This window comes from Danio rerio, chromosome 17 (genome assembly GCF_052040795.2).
Source record: "Danio rerio strain M-AB ecotype USA chromosome 17, GRCz13ab, whole genome shotgun sequence".
Lineage (NCBI taxonomy): Eukaryota > Metazoa > Chordata > Actinopteri > Cypriniformes > Danionidae > Danio > Danio rerio.
The window spans coordinates 15,073,947-15,086,995 of record NC_141037.1 but is presented as its reverse complement, the minus strand read 5'-3'; the positions used below and the strand labels follow the sequence as shown (position 1 = coordinate 15,086,995).

General features: G+C 34.8%; 1 protein-coding gene across 32 annotated transcripts in view; it reads right to left on the bottom strand.

The window, feature by feature from the left end:
- The window catches only part of LOC147833032 (uncharacterized), a 248,845-nt gene that overhangs the window by 142,080 nt on the left and 93,716 nt on the right, over positions 1 to 13,049 (bottom strand). The window contains exon 4 of one of the 32 annotated variants that reach the window (XM_087290186.1): positions 9,665 to 9,800. The exons of the other annotated variants lie outside the window; for them this stretch is intronic. The gene's annotated coding sequence lies outside the window, so the exon portion shown is untranslated. Of the gene's footprint in view, positions 1 to 9,664; positions 9,801 to 13,049 lie in introns of those variants that run through there. 32 annotated transcript variants of the gene reach the window in all.

Here is a 13,049-nt window from a genome sequence, read left to right as displayed (position 1 = left end):
GGTTTTTGGTGCGTTAGTTCACGATGACAGTATATAACTTTTTCTTTTTCTTTTTATTTTTTAGGTAAAAGTAGTTTTAAAATGAAAACTGCTTTTATTTTAGCCAAACTAAGAGAAGTATGACATTTCCCAGAAGAAAAAATATATAATGAGAAATACTGTAAACATTTGCTGTGGGGACCCGTGATATATAAGGGACTAAGCAGAAGGAAAATAGATGAAGGATTTTTTTTTTTAATCTTGTTTTTTTACGTTTCATTTATTTTTCTTCACCTTAGTTCCTTATATATCAGTGGTCGGCACAGTGGAATGAACCGCCAACTATAATATATGTGGTCACACTTTATTTTGATGGTCCGTTTAATAAATTTGAGTTACATTGCAACTAATTATCATTTGATTAAAGGTGACTGTTAGGTTGGAGTTAGGGTTAGCGTAAATTGACATGTACTTGCTAAGCTTTTTATACTCTACTAAATGTCTGTTGAAGAAGCAGTATCAACAGATATTAAGCAAACAGTCTACTAGTACTCAAATGGACCATCAAAATAAAGTGTTTACATACATGTTTTATGCAGTGGATGCCCTTCTAGGGGCAACCCAGCACTAGGAACTACCCATACACTCTCGCATTCACATTCATATACTAAGGCCAATTTTGTTTGCACAATTCTTTTATCATGCATGTCTTTGGACTGTGGGGGAAACCAGAGCACTCACGCCAACACAGAAAGCAAACTCCACACAGAAATGCCAACTGGTGCAGCCGGGTCTCGAACTAGTGACCTTCATGCTGTGAGGCAACAGCTAACCACTAAGCCACCATGTTGCCCCGTTTTTATTGGCTAGGAATAGTTTTTAAGCACACAATCCATATGGAAAACATGATTGACAACCATATGCTAATGCAATGAAAGCATTGTCGGAAACTCATAAAAAAAGATTAAGGTAAATAATACAACACACATTTCCTCCTGATATCATGCATAACTTGTCACTGTGTGTGTTTTTTTTACATATGCATATTTTGACACCTGCTTCCAGGCATGTCACAAACCTCACGAGACAGCCGTATAAACATATTTTGCTTTGTATTATAATCAGTTTCCCTATTTTTAGACATGCAATATACTCCAGCATAAAACACAGCTGTCAAACGCTGAAAGGAGTCTTATAGAGGATTGCAGTAAATGTGATCCTAGACATGCATTTATATAACCTGTAACTGTGATCTTTATTAGATCAGATGGTTTGTTTTTCTACTGCTTTTAACTGCCAATTTTCTATGGCTGATCAATAGATGGCACTGTTTTCTTTTTTGCAGCTGCCCTGTTGGTGTCTAATGCAGCCTGTTCTAGGTTTCCTCAGATGTTTAACTGAATCAAGCCGCTTCCCATTTGATGCTTTTCTCTTCCTGAAAGTACCTGGCAACAGCATCTGCTTGCTACTGTAAGTATCAGTGAGATCCTAGTTTTGTATTTCACTCAAGATGGATCTAAGATGATCTATTGAGGTCATTTACTGCACAAAAGCTAAGTCAAAACAGGATTATTCTAAAATGGCTTGCTGTAATGATTCAAATAATGAACATATGCCAACATACTACTGCATTTATATAGCAACACCATTTTGTTACTTTTTTATTTATATGGGTCTGTATTGGTGAATAATGTTAGGAAAAAAACTGTTTAAAATCTATTTCCCTGCTGTTTTTATTAAAGGTTGTACACTTTCAGCTTGTTTTAGTGTATAATGCTGCTTTTATACCGATAACATACAAATATAAAGTCTCACTTTACATTAATTGTCCTTAACTACTATGTACTTTGATCAAAATATAAATGCAATGTCCTTAATGTGTTGATAATGAGCACTTCTGGTGCTTTTGAGGTGTAATACAAGTGGGTTAAGGAAAAGTTTGGTGGTATGGGTAGGTTTAAGGGTGGGTTAATGTGTCAACAGTGTATTTCTAAGTATAATTACAGAAATAATTATATGTATGTATTTAATTAAGCATGAGTACAATCCAAAAACATGTATTTACACAATAAGTGCATTTTAACAAATAATTTTAGTGTAAGTACATATTAGTTAAGGCCACTTAATTTAAAGTGAGACCATGAAATCTTAAAAAGTACACAGCAAAATTCACTTCACAAGAAGGAGTTTTTATTTCTATGTGATCCTGGATCACAACATTAAAGGGTGTATTTGTAAGAAATACCAACACCACATTGTATGCAAGAAAATGCTTATGAACAAATGATTAGAATATTATTAAACAAATATAATGTTCCATGAAGACATTATCCATTGCTAAGAGCCTAATTTAGACAACTTCCAAGGTGATCTTATCACTAGATTTTTTTTAAAACATTTAGATTCCAGATTTTCAAATAGTACTTTGAATAAAAATGGTGACTTTGTGTCCTCTGCATTACAACTGTTTTACATTCATAATAGTTCGGTTGCAATACAAGCTCATTTGAAAATGAACCCCAGTATACATTTCTGGAGAGCACAAATTATGTAGCCAGAGCTACTTACGGCTGCATTTCGTCTTTAAAGCAATTGTTACAGGGCAGTATGACGCTGCAGATGACCTGTTAATTTTCATGCTACCAGCTGACATATTATTTCCATGTGGATGGCTTTTCCGCTGTTACCAGTTTGCCCATTGGCTCACCGTTTACGTCAGCGGACTTGAAATGCAGAGAGCAGTTGACCGCGATGACGATATTCGGGTCTGGCGAAGAACGGTTCCAGAAAGCAGGTAAAACAAAAATAAAAGGCAATAAAAGAAATAAGTAAATAAGAGGGTGAGAAAGTGGTAAGATCTGAAAAGGTCCTAAAAATCAGGCTTTTCTATTTCTGGATCGGTCTTTCAGTCAGTCCGTCTGATGGATTTATGTGAAAACATCAGGCGCAAATGGCACTCAAGAGAACTTTGAGGTCTGAAAAACGCGTACACAGCGACCTCTGGTAGATTCAGGAAACAAAAAATGCAAAAAAATTTACTTCCTGAGACATATTTCGTGCTCTCTAGAAATGTATATAGGAATATGTATCCATAATTAGCCTGGGTTGGTTCTGTACAATTTCATAATGAAATCTTGAATTGTGCTCCAACTTTAAACTTTAAAAAATATGTGGAAACAGTATTCGAAAGTAAGAGTAACACATTACTTGAAGGGGACTTTATGAAACATTTATAATCATGACATGACATGAACATGTTCACCATGAAGGGAGGTTTTATGCCTGCCTATGACAACTGTGATTAAGTGTCATTAGCTCAATCATGTAATTATATAAAGGTGACATGAGTGATGTATGATATCTCTTTGTTATGAAAACTTGATATTATCAAGACAAGATAACTTGTCATAAATCTGTCTTAAACATGATTGTCAAGATACCATTATAATAGTGTCATGAATTTTTTAACAGCATCATTAATATTTTTTTAGGCCTTGACTACAGTATTACAAATTGAATAGTTTTTTTAATGTCAACTAAAATCAATTAAATTAAACATTAATTATACATATTAAATATTAATCATATTTATTCATTCATTCATTTTCTTGTCGGCTTAGTCCCTTTATTAATCCGGAGTTGCCACAGCGGAATAAACCGCCAACTTATCCAGCACATTTTTACACAGCCAATGCCCTTCCAGCCGCAACCCATGTCTGGGAAATTAAATATATTCATGATTATGATTTAGGATAAGTTCTGTTGTCTTCATAATTTGAAGTTGCCATAACAAAGACAGGTATTTATTTGTTTAAATCAAGTTGTCATGACATAGACTGTCACTGGACGTTTAAAATGGCGTAACGGAGCTAATGACACTTAATGACAGTTGTCATAAGCATGCAATAAATCTTTCATATTCATGACATGTCATGATTATAAGATGACAGTGTTATGAACACCCCATGTAGTGTTATCAAAGTGAGAACATGGAAGCAAGAAGCTGCGATTGTTTTAAATATAACGTGTTCTCCAGTGTTTGCTTTCTTTCTTTCTTTCTTTCTTTCTCTTACTTTCTTTTTCATCTCAGCATATGTTTAGTAACTCCTGAAAATATATAGTGCGCAGAAAATAAGTATTGCACACGTCATGCTTTTATCCTGGGAATATTATTTCCTGTGAATATGGAATTGGAACAAATTTTGTTAAAAACATAAAAACAAAACACACACACACACACACACACACACACACACACACAAAAAGAGTTGTGTGTGTAATAATGAAATGACACAAAGAGAAAGTACTAAACTACTGAAATGTATTTAATACTTTATATAAAAGGCTTTTTCGGTGATGGCAGCTTAAAGGCGCCTCACATTGGAAACATATGACTTCAACAGGGTGTAAAAAATCTTGAAGAATCTATGAGTTTCTTCTATCAAATCTGATCTTTATTTTGTATTTTATATTGGATTCAAGCCAGATTATTGGCTGGGCCACTGTACAGCATGATTTGCTTTCTTTGTAAGCATTTGAGAGTTTCCTTGACTGCGTTTTGGATCATTGTCTTGCTGAAATGTCCACTCTGGTTTAATCTTCATCATCCTGATAATGTAGATGTTGGACTGAAGCAGCTGATATTCATTTACAATGACGAAGGGCAGAAGATTACTGAAGAACTACTGAAAGATTTCAGCTGCTGTCTGGGCTTTCACTGCATTTCTACACCTCCGTTTCTTCATGTGTTCAATACTTTTTCCCTGTGTCGTTTCATTACACATAACTTAATTTGCAAACTAATTGGATTTGTTTTCAGTGCATATATAGAATTTATTGGTTGTTACCAACATCCGGGGAATATTTTTATTCAACAGCATCTTTAGAAACATGTTTTCTGAGAATAAAATGTTGAAGTGTTCAATACTTATTTTCCTTGCTGTATATTAATGCCATTGACACAAAGTAATGTTTATTTTTATTTTATTTTGCACAGTCAGAGGCAAAATTATGAGTGTGGGGGACCCTTAAAATCAATCAGCCTTTATTTGTCACAACACTTTCGTATTAAAAGGTCAACAAAATGTATCAGGGGTGTGAAAAAAGGCCCCTTTAAGCGCAATATAGCAGCGTTTACGCATACAAACAAGTCATTTGTCCTGTAAATGTACAATGTGTGTTATGTATGTAAGCGTGACCCTTAACAGCAGCAGAACCAGACCCTCATACAATTTCACAACGGGAATCACAAATTCTGCTGATCCACAGTGTCCTTGATTGGGATGTGCTGGTGTCGCGGGGGCATGTTTGTTTGGGCTGGGGAAGGCATGTTGGCAGGTGGAGGTTGTAAGGTTACGATCTGTGTAGATACATGGAGTCAGAAAGCGGTGATTCAGAAGCACCAGCTGCTCTGTGGAATCACAGTAAATGTGTCAGCAGTTGTGTGAAGTGTCAGCCACAAGAAGAGGACTTGCGTCAGCAACCCTTCGCTACCCGGAACAGCAATGGCCCCGCACATTTTGTCACGTTAGGTTTTTAGATTGCATTATAAATCAGTATGTGGTCGTGCATTTAAGCATTTATTGGCCAAATTAACTCCCGTCATCGAAAATGGGTGAGTTGTGATGAGTATAATGTGTCAGGGGAACTAGTGATGGTGTTTATGTGAAGTGATAAAGTGTACAGCGTTTGCTTAGTGGGTGTACCGGAATTGCTTAGCGAGCTCTTACTGTACGAACTGTGCGAATCAGGGTTCCCACTCCAAGCCAAATTCTAAAAGATTTTAGGTCTTATCATACACCAAGCGCAAGACATGTTTGGCGTGATTTGTTGCTATTTTGCACCATGTTGAAATAAATAGCAAATCTCTTTGTGGACTCTTGGATGTGCTGGTCTAAAAAAAGAAGTGTGTTAAGGCACATTGTTGGCGCGTTGCTATTTTGAGGAACTGAAATACTGCGCCATTGACCAACTAAAAGTTGGTCTAAAGGTTAGTTATGCATCTATGTGGTCCAAATGCTGATACATTGCTTAATACACACAGGATGTACAGCAATACACAAATATATTTACATATAAAAAAATAAAATATTAAAATGTTACAAAAATTATTATTTACATAAATATAAAAATCACTACCCCGACTCCTTACCCCGGGGGACTTTTTTTTTGTTTATTTATGACAGTTTGCATTTGTATAATGTTATTATTATTAGCAGTATTATTTATTATATGCATATTTATATCTGTTTTAATAAAAACAAGTTTAGATTGGTCCACCTGTCGGGTTTTGGAGATGTATGCATCACCATATGCCATAAGAACAAGACATGTGTTTGAATATAACCAAAGAATATAGAGCGATGTGTGTTTGTCTAAATAACACAGTTGAGAACCTGTGCTGTTAGTAACTGTACTATGGACTGGGTGCTGTGATCAGATACTAAACCAAACTACCCAAAAGAAATAATAAAATGGAAGGGTGGTGGAAGATGGGTCTGAAATGTTGGCAGGATATGTTCATTGGATTTATATTTTTTAAGGTAACTGATTGCAAACAATGTATATGGGCTGAATTTAAATAAATAAATTAGGGAAAAAATAACCAAAAATGAATTGTTTGTTTAAATTCAGCCCCATTTAAATTGTTTGCGATCACTTACCTTAAAAAATAGTAATCCAATCAAAAAGTTTTCAAAGGTAACTGGCTGCAAACAATGTATATGGGCTGAATATAAACAAACAAACTAAGGTGAACATTACTAAAAAAAATTGTTTAAATTCAGCCCATATACATTGTTTGCAACACTGTTTTCAGTGTACATTCTTGCAGCACCGTTATTATCTATTTGAAACACTAAGCACGCACACAGACAAAGACTAGATTACCCAAGATATGTCACTTGTATAGTTTGGAATGGGATAATATGCCACAGTGACTATGGGCTCTCCAGCAAACAAAGCCCTGTCTTCAAGTATAGCAACCAGATATCAATAGCTATGTATATATAGCGATATATGCATGTTATTTACGTCAGCTACTGCTGCTGTATGGTTATGAACCCCATGGGATCAGCAAATGCACCAAGTGTGAGAAGCTGAATCTCAGAGAATACTTTCCTCACAGACCTGAAAAATGGCTTCACACGTATTTTCTGCATGTCTCCCATATTTAACACACATAACTCTATGCATGAGCTGTGTTCTGACTGACACTCCCCTACGCAGTGTGCATTGCTTCCTAGTCCCTTCTCTTTCATTTCTCTCTACCTGAGCACGAGAAACATTTATTTAACTTGGCACGCTGAAGTATGTCAACGCACGGCTATGCACAAGGCATGCGCCGTGGGTCACATGATCATTTGATGCACATGTATAAATCAGCTTTTAAGGTCAGAGGCTGATTTATTCTTCTGCGGCCACTTTGCAGCCACATCTAATCTCTGGTTATGTAATATGACGAACCAATTCTTGAACCTTACTTTGCACTACATTGATGATGATTGTAAGCTGCTCCAGAGATGCCTTGAGACGGCATATTTACCACTAAATTCTAATTATTATTTACGTTAAAATATTTGTTTACAGGAGATGAAAGAAATGCACTGTTTAAAATATTATTGACAGGATATACAAGAGTTATTATATTTAGAAGAGATACATTTAATGTGAAAACAATTTATTTTGCTAAAAAGAATTGCTGAAAGAATTGACTGTTGGTCTTAGGCAATGTGTGTTTTAATTCCAGTTGTTCATTGTTAATGTTCAAAAAATAACCATAGATAGTAGTGTGTTTTCTTCAGTTATTAAAAAAAAAAATCAAGTAATGCTTCCTTCACTCGAAAATCTCTGACTTGTAATACATGAGCATATTTACTGTGCAAAACTTGTCAGTGAACCATGAAGGCAAAAAATATAAAAATAAAAACAAAATAATTGTTCATTAACCATAGTCAAGTTAAAATATTCAATTAATCGAGATTTTGATTTTAGGCCAAATCGCCCAGCCCTATCACACATTGTCAAAACATCCAATGCAAAGACAATAAATATGTATCAAACAACACTAGATTCAAGCAAATATATAATATTCAATTTAAAAATAATGTCAATTTTAAAAATGTATTGTATGATCCATATGTCCCATGATGCAATCTGGATTTCACACATGTTGTCTTTGTGTATTTACATTGTAGATATTAGAGGGCTCATTTATGTGATTCAAATTTATCCGCATGAACTTTGCAAGCAAAAGGATCAACAGTATTTATTTTTTCATCGTTTTTGCCACTCTCAGAATGCACAGCTTCTGGAACGGTTTTTCTGTTAGTAAAAACATGATATGGCCCCTTTAAGAGCTCTACAGTGAAAAACCTATTCTCCATGTAAATAAGCAACCGGCCTAATTTTTCTTTAGCCTCATAACTAAACAACAGCTATAATTGGGTTTGAGGAAAAAAAAAAAAAACATGCAATGTTCTTTGCTTCTGCTCAGACTGCATCATGCAATACTCATTTTATCAGACTATCGTCTGGAATAATTATTTATCACTTGAACTGGAACTTCTCCACCCTGGTCTTTAAATTGGCTGATTAAATGTGACCACCGGGAGTCATTTCGAAAGGATCGTTGCAGTGCAGATATGATTTAAATCCATGAAATATGTCAGCATGAATGCATCCATCAAATGGACCCCCAGGAATTATTATCGATACATCACCCAAAAGCCTGTTACATTACAATCATCAATGAAATCTCACTTGTGGGCTTTTTCCAGGTGGATATGAGCATGTATACATGCATTTATGGATATTTTCCCTGAACCAGTGTACTGTATGTTGAGAACATTGAAAGGCAGAGGATAGTATAAATCATTAAAACTGTATTGCTGGTTAAATTACACTAATACAATACCTGAAGTGTGTGTTACCCATACAGATGCCCTCCAACACAATACAGAAACAGACTGTGAATTTTTATGTTGACTGTAAAGACCAATATACATATAAATTAATTCCCACACCAAAATTAATACCCACCAGGACAACATTGCAGCTTCTCATTCAAAAAAATGTTTATATAGCGGGTTATAATCGCACAAAAATGTATTAAAATGTAAGTGAATTATAATGGAGCAAACCTTTCTGTAATCGTAGTAGTGCTGTGTGTAATTTGTTTAAACCTTTAAGGTGACATGCTGACTGACTGACAGGGCTGCGTGATGCCTGCAAACACAACGTAGCTCGTAACTTGTTACATAAACGCACTAAATCAACCTTCAGCAGCATTTAGTTGAGATTGCACAAGAAAATCTGATAAAGAACAGAGGAAATCACCATGCAAGCAAAGAGATTTGCATGCTTTTACTCCTGAATGCGATCTCAACTTTTAATACTGCACTCACGAAATCTGTCACACACACACACACACACACACACACACACACACACATATACATTTATATATATATATATATATATATATATATATATATATATATATATATATATATATATATATACACTATTGAAAATGTAAGTTTCTCTGAATTTACAGGATTTACTATAGTAGATATGGTATTGAGTGAAGGATTAAGATTTTTATTCATTAGTTTTGACTGAAAATCAAGGATATTACAGATATATTCCAATCACAAAAAAGTGAAACAAACTATTCTTATCAGCTGTCATGATATGACAAATCATACCTCATTCATTCATTTTATTTTTCATCTTAGTCCTTTTATTGATCTGGAATCGCCACAATTGAATGAACTTATCCAGCATATGTTTTATGCAGCGGATGCCCTTCCAGATTGTTCCTTTAGTACAAAAAAAAAAGTAAAGAACTGTTTTAATAATTGAAAATCCCTCAAACCTAAAGCTAGTAAGTTCAGTGGGGGGCTCGAGCTTTGCTGTCATTTGATCATTTGTCTTATTATTTTTTAAATCTTAAGAGTTATTCTGGCGGTAAACATCTGCAGGGCTGCCTTGGGGCCAGGAAGCAAACTGGAGCCTAAAAATGTGCCGGAGAGAAGAACCTGGAGCTGCTTCCCACTGGCAGAGACGGCGTGACTGCTGTGTGTCGTTTCACAAGAATAAACCTGCTAACAAGACTCGGGACGGATGATATTCCAGCTCAACAAAAGCACTGTGATAATAACGTCTTAAGGCTAAGATGCTTTCTCACATGTGCTATTTAAAACACCCTGTAAACCTGACTACATTAGTTTAATGGCTGTTCAGCATGACACTATTACACCAGTAAACAGACTGGGCATTTAATAAAGTCTCCACACCAGCAGGAGGCCTCAGTGAGTTACAAATAGTGCAATTTAAGAAAATGGTTCAGAATGTTTAATTCCTGCTTTCAAATTTGCCTATTTTGATAAATATTAGATTAAATAAAAAGCAATAGGTCATAATTGGTGGTAACAACAGCCAAAATAGTTCAATATAAACAACAAGGCTGCAATTTCTACAGTTAAAAATGCTAAAACAAAAGTGACAGTGATCATTTGTAACATGATTAACAGCAAACTACCTTAATATATGGTAAATAACTGTGAATTGATTGCATGACAATTTTCTGTCTCTACTACTTTTTTTTCTTTTCTTTTTTCTTTTTTGTATATCAATGATGTACATTAGAGTTTAGTGTCACATCTTTTTTTTAATTCTACTTTAATTTTCAAGCAGGGCTCATTTTGAAAACGTACTGCTAAAAACATTTCTGGAGATCGCGAAATTAATACTAGGAACTACGTTTTTGTTTTCGGAAATCCCCCAGGGGCCACTGTTTACGTGTTTACGTGTGGCAGTCAGCTGTCAGAGTGAAAAGGAACTGTGTCATACCACCCGTAGTGTTCGCTTTAAAGACGAAATGCAGCCATACGTACTTCTGGCTACATAATTTGCGATCTTCAGAAATGTATATAGGGCTACATTTTCAGAATGAGCCTATGTTGTTAATGTTATGTGTTAACATGATGGTTTTTGTAAGTGGTGGGAATGATACATCCTAGTATGTTAATCTGCCTTTGGGAAAAGTTATTTGTTATAAGTTTTGGCTAATCACGTGACTTTTCCATCCCTACATGCTTATGCTTCCAGTTTGAAAGGGTAATAAAGCTTTAAAACATATGTGTATAAATTAATGAAATATGTCAAATTTACCATACAATTTTGAAATATCTTTATCACATTTTTAAGTGTTAAAATCTATTTTAAAAAACGATTCAAGTAATATTTTGTGAACACATAAAAAGTACTATTCTATATTTTACTCGGGTAAATACAGCATATTTTAAATATCAAAACTACATAGTTACAGCAACAAGTGCACATCTGTCAACCCCCTATTTTTACATCCCAATGCTGACAGGTATATTGACAGGTATACTGACAGCAATAAACAAATTTGACACTTTCAGGAACAAGTTTGGTGACCCCTGCGTTAGATTAACAATAAAGCTGACACCTTTCAAATACATAAAAAAAAAAAAATTATATATATATATATATATATATATATATATATATATATATATATATATATATATATATATATATATATATATATATGCCACAACTGAACATTAAAGATGATCTGAGTGGCGGTCTCCAAAACAAAATTAAATCAAGAACAGACTTGAAAATGTTGTGCCCACAGGTGTCTTTAAGTGAGTTTAATATTAAATTATACAAATTAATAAATGACTATAAAAATTAAATGATTGTTTGGTGTCGCGAGTCATTGGCATTGTTATTTTGGGGATCTCCAGCTGAAAATTTTGGAAACCCCTGGCTTAACAGATGCTGTAGAAGTACAAGTCATTGAACACTTTGCCCTGCCAGCCATTTGTATCATGAAATCCTATATGACAGTGAAGTGTTTATAAAATCTTTAATCTCTAATCCAATCTACCTTTTAAACAGTGTGTCAGGACAAAATTATATTACTTTGTAATATGCATATGGCATATAGGCTCATTACAAACAAGAGTAAATTAAACTGAACTGAAAATGACGTGTAATATAATGCAGTCAGTTCTTCTTTCGTATTGAAGCTACAGTAAAAGAAGAGCAACGCTTTGTCTCTAACCTGTTCTGACAGTTAATTATAAAGCAAAGTAGAGAATTTATACTTCCTTTACATTTTAGGCTTCTTTTGTCATGCTTTAAAAAGCAGGCACATTCATTATCATCAAACATGAAATGGTGCCCAACTACAGCAACAATGGGAACAAAGTTATTTTATGGCAGCTCAAATGATTTGATGTCAGCCGCAGAGGCGGTGTTTCCATACACCGTGTCAGAAAAGCATCACAAAGCATACTTATCTGCATCGCATTCGTCACATAGTGCGCATGGTAAAATTAATTAGCCTTAGTACAATCATAAAACATTAATAGAAGCAAAATCAACCTGTTATCAAATTTACATTGCCTATGGCTCCTGGAATTTACTTTATTCATAATAAATTTGCAGCAGTGTTTTTTTAATATAATCAAGATACTATTGTAGTTTGTATTAAGAATTTACTTTTGTACTTTAAGGTTTTTTAAACTGCAAACTTAAATCCACATGGTATCGTTGTGCTTGGCTGGAGTGTAGTTTACCATATTAAAAATGTTTGTAGTGCGAATCGACACATTAATAAATAATCATATTTATTTCTGAACTAAATTTACCGAGATTGACAGCTGCTGACATTTGCCAAGCAGATTAACAATAGAAACGTGGCGCGGATGTGAATGTGTCAAAGAGTCGAGGAGTAGTCTTTCTGTGAAAATCAACTGAGGCTTTACGAGGAATAATGTGGCTAAGACGTGAAGGCTGGCGTATCTGAATTTCATGAGTCTTTGATGGGGACCTCGCTTTGATGGAGGTGATGAAAAACACATTAGAGTGGAGACTGCTAGATACTCTGATACCTGCGCTCATTTTCAGCCCGGCCAGGATTGATGCATTATCCAGTGCTGAAAAACCTTTCTCCACCTCAAAATGTGTTTGCACATAGTATGTTTGGTGTTAATTTCTTGTCACATTTTTCTGTGGTTCTGTTGTGT